We start from the raw sequence: 5,000 nt of genomic DNA on the forward strand, positions 1-5,000 counted from the left end.
CGTCTCGAAATAATACCTGGGGCAGGAGATTCAATTAACCGAGATTCAGAAGCTGAAATTTCACCCCGACCGTCAATAGGCTTAGCCAGGGCATTTATAACACGACCCAAATAAGCCTCACTCACTGGTATCTGAGCAATTTTTCCTGTTGCTTTTACAGCACTTCCCTCTTGTATCATCAAACCGTCACCCATTAATACAACACCAACATTATTTGATTCCAAATTCAGGGCAATGCCTATTGTACCCTCTTCAAATTCTACTAATTCACCTGCCATTACTTCATCAAGACCATGAATACGAGCAATGCCGTCGCCCACTTGAAGTACGGTACCAGTATTTACAATCTTTACTTCTCTATTATATTGCTCAATACGTTCACGGATAATATTACTAATTTCGTCGGCTCTAATAGTTACCATGAGTATTTCCTAATTATTTTTTGGAAGAAAAAAATAATGCCTACAGTAAAGTAAAAGGTAAAAAAAAGGACTAATCAGTTATTTCTTTCATCACCCCAAACAGGCCAATATTAGCGCTAATGGTACGTAAATGTAACTCGTTGTTTAAAGAACTATTCAGAGTTCCTAGAGCTCCTTGTAAAGCTTGTTGGAAAACCCGTTGTCGGACTTGATGAATCGCTCTTTGTTGTTCAAAATGAATGGTTTCGTTTTTGTAATTTTCTAATTGTTCCAAAATCTTATAAGTTGAATTAATCAAATTCAATTTGTCTCGTTCTATCTCAGAGTATCCATTCACTCGAAACCGATCTGCCTCCATTTCCACTTTCCGTAAGCGGGCCCGGGCTTTTTCCAGCTGTTCAATAGCCCCCCCGCGTAGTTCTTCTGAATTTCGAATAGTATTCAAGATCCTCTCTTTTCGATTATCTAATAAATCACTTAATGAAAGTAGATTATCTTTACATTCATTTTTTTTTTTTATTTCAAAAATTCCATGATCCCTTCCCGAACCAAACATGAATATTTCGATTCATTTGGCTCTCACGCTCAATTATTTCTTATTTATTGGGACTTAATTCCCATATCTTTTTTTTTTTTCTAATGTAATGAGCTTACCCTCTCCCTCTCTTCTCTATTCATATTCCAAAATATCGAAACTGATCACTAATCCAAGACCAGAATATTCGGAGGATTCTTCTGACCAAAATAGAAAATATATCAAAAAACTAAACTAAAAAGTATAATAAATAAATAATAAATAAAAAATTTACATATAATTAATTTATAATAATTTATAATTGTATAATTGTACTTAGAATTGTATAATGTATAATTGTAATTTGTCAGCAAAGTTGTTTCTTTTTTTTTTTTCTTCAAATTCAAAGAATTCTTCTCACTTTATACATAGGTCATCGATTCAGCATTGGAAAAAGGGGCTCGAATCGTTTTATCGACATGAGTGTTTTATATCGAAAAAACATTTTCCACTATTTGAAAATATTTCTGTATTTATTAACATAGTAGTAGAAAGAGTACCCTGCTGCATCTGAACTTCAAACAGTTTGGCCTTAACCATGTTAATGGTCCCGGATTATTGGTTAATAGAGAATCAAAGTCGATGTACCAATGAATGACGAAATGCTATGGTTCTTAAATATGATTTTGAAATTTATTCAGAAGTAATTCGCGGGATCATGCACTCTTTTCTTTCCTAGTTATAATGAAAAAAAGTGCAACTGGGTGAATCCAGCCTATTCTTGAAATAAACAACTCGCACACACTCCCTTTCCAAAAAAGATCAATACACCAAGGACTACACACTTAGATTTATTGGATTTGTTGCTAAAATATCGGTATTAAATCCGAAACTCCCGGCGGATGGCCAGTGACCCAAGGAAAGGAAAGAATCGGTTACATTTTTCATATGATCTCCTATTTTATTTTAGATAGACTAAAAAAAAAAAAAAAGAACTCGGTTCTTTTTTTTGTATTATATCACTTTGACTCCTTTTCTATTTATTCTATTCTATCATATTTAGATTATTCTAATTATTCTAATTCTATGTATTTCTTTTTTTTTTTTAATAAATTATTAATTTATTATTAATATTAATTAATTTATTATTATTAAATTATTCATTATTATAAATTTTTATTTACCTACGTCTAAACGGAGTCAAAAATAGATTCTATTTAGCTAGAAATGTATTTTTTTTTTTCAGTTGAAAATTCCCAATAATAATGATACTTATTAGAATTAGGGGGGGGCGGGTTTCATGTCAATGGCAAAATACCTCATTTGTTGCAACACTCCTTTAAACAATAAAAAAGGTTTCTCTTGAACTAAGAAGGGGAAGGAAGAAAGCGAGTCAGTGTGATAATTCCTCATCCTCAAATTAATCCTTCCCATGGATTATTGTCCCAACAAATAAGTAATTGTAGGGGTGAAATCTTGATATAATTCGAAAAAGCGAGGAGTAAGTCCCAAGCCATAAAATAAGAAAAAAAAAATACACAATTCTCATGTTTATAGGATTAAACAAAGGGATTCGCAAATAAAAGTGCCAATGCTACAACCAGCCCATAAATTGTTAAAGCTTCCATAAAAGCCAAACTAAGCAATAAAGTACCTCGTATTTTTCCCTCTGCCTCGGGTTGTCTCGCGATACCTTCTACAGCTTGGCCCGCAGCAGTACCTTGACCAACTCCAGGTCCAATAGAAGCAAGCCCGACAGCCAACCCAGCAGCAATAACGGAAGCGGCAGAAACCAGTGGATTCATGATAAGTTCCTCGCACCAAAATAAAGAAATGGTTAATGATACAATCATCCAATGAATTTTTACTTAATTATATTATTCCATCACTAAGATTCAACCTGCCCAAGTAACTAAGAACTCCGAATGGAAGTGAGAATATTATTGAACCGTCAGAACTATTTCGATATCTTTTTTTTAGTTCCTATCCACTGGATTTTTTTGAATCCGCGCATACTTTGTTCTTCCATTTCTTTTTTTCTAACCCATTCTTTGCTTTGAATTCTTCGTTTTGTCTTTATTTTATCTCTTTATTCATTCAATTCAGAGTCAAAGACGAAACAGAAGAACTTCTATTCTTCTATTGGAATCCCTATCTAAATCCACAGTAGTAGGGTGGATTAGATATATTTTGAGTTCATATATAACTAGTCAATATCTAATATCCCATATACATGTGTTTCTTACATAACGTAAACCAACTATTCATATCTTAGATTCAATCGGATTCTAGAATTATTCCTCAAAGGATGGACAAGAGTTGGCTTATAGCCATTAGATTCCATATACCTAATTCTACCCCCCCTTTTTTTTCTAATCATTTTTTATATCGTTTTTTGTCAATTCGTCCCTTCCTTTTATTTATCATTATCTCACACGGATACAATCTAAATAAATAGACGAATTCATTAGACCAAATCATTGCATAAAAATAAAAAATCAATATCAATATTTGATTGAGCTAAGTTCATGCAATTTATTTTATTATTTATTAAAATTTTCTTTTGGTCAATCGTTGCATTGAATGAAATCGACTGAAATGGGAATCATTCTATAGAAAGAACAGCTTTTTTTAAATCATAGACCCTAAATTGATACCATAAGAATTCCTATTCAAATTAGGACTCATAATATTGAAATTGAATAAACCAAAACAATATCAATATAAAGATAATATTCATTGAAGGGAAATAGGATATAAATATAAATAAAAAAAAAATGGACCAAACCAAAATTTTAGGAAAAAGTTAGATTAGATCTCTTTCCTTTTTTTTTTATTACAATTCTCTAATATCATAATCTTTTTTGTTATTACTCTAGACCGTCGTATTTGTATATTTATGGTCCCTAAGTAAATAGATTATCTTGAGTTGCGCATACATTGCATTGGACTAAGCTAAGCTAAAAAAAAAAAGGCTAGACTATTTCAAAAACAAAAACTAGTCAATGATGACCCTCCATGGATTCGCCTATATAAGCCGCAGCTAAAGTTGCAAAAATAAGAGCTTGAATCCCACTTGTAAATAATCCAAGGAACATGACAGGTATAGGAACGGCTGAAGGTACTAAAGAAACAAGAACAACAACTACTAATTCATCAGCTAATATATTCCCGAAAAGTCGAAAACTAAGTGATAGGGGTTTTGTGAAATCTTCTAAAATGTTAATGGGTAAAAGAATTGGAGTTGGTTGAATGTATTTACTGAAATACCCTAATCCTTTTTTGGAAAGACCCGCATAGAAATATGCTACTGACGTGAGTAAAGCTAAAGCAACAGTAGTATTTATATCATTCGTGGGTGCGGCTAACTCTCCATGAGGTAATTGTATGATTTTCCAAGGTAAAAGAGCACCCGACCAGTTAGAAACAAAAATAAATAGAAACATAGTTCCAATAAAGGGAACCCATGGACCATATTCTTCTCCAATCTGAGTTTTGCTCACGTCTCGAATGAATTCAAGAACATATTCGAAGAAATTTTGACCGTCGGTTGGAATGGTTTGTGGATTCCGAACAGCGATAACGGCGGAACCTAATAAGATAGCAATTACAACCCAAGAAGTAATAAGTACTTGAGCATGGACTTGGAAACCTCCTATTTGCCAATAGAAATGTTGGCCTACTTCCACACCAGAGATATCGTATAAACCGTTTAGTGCGTTGATGGAACATGATATACCATTCATATTGCCCTCTGACAGAAATAGAACTTTACTTAAAAAAAAAAAAGGAATTATTTTGATTCAATCTTCTCTTGCCTACTCAAATTCTAGATTTTTGACACCGACTAAACTAATCACACAATATTCACAGTTTTTTTATCTCTTTTGTTCGATTCAGGATATAGTAACCGATTCCATAGATCTATGTAGTTCCAAAAAATAATTTATTTATCTTATTATTAATCAAGGATTTCGTATATAGCTAGAACGACCCTCACAAATTGCGACTACTAATTTGTTAAGAATTAATCGAATTGAAGCTATAGCGTCATCATTTGCTGG

This window comes from Durio zibethinus, unplaced genomic scaffold, assembly GCF_047325235.1.
Source record: "Durio zibethinus cultivar Kanyao isolate XHJ-2024 unplaced genomic scaffold, ASM4732523v1 HiC_scaffold_146, whole genome shotgun sequence".
Taxonomy (NCBI): Eukaryota; Viridiplantae; Streptophyta; class Magnoliopsida; order Malvales; family Malvaceae; genus Durio; species Durio zibethinus.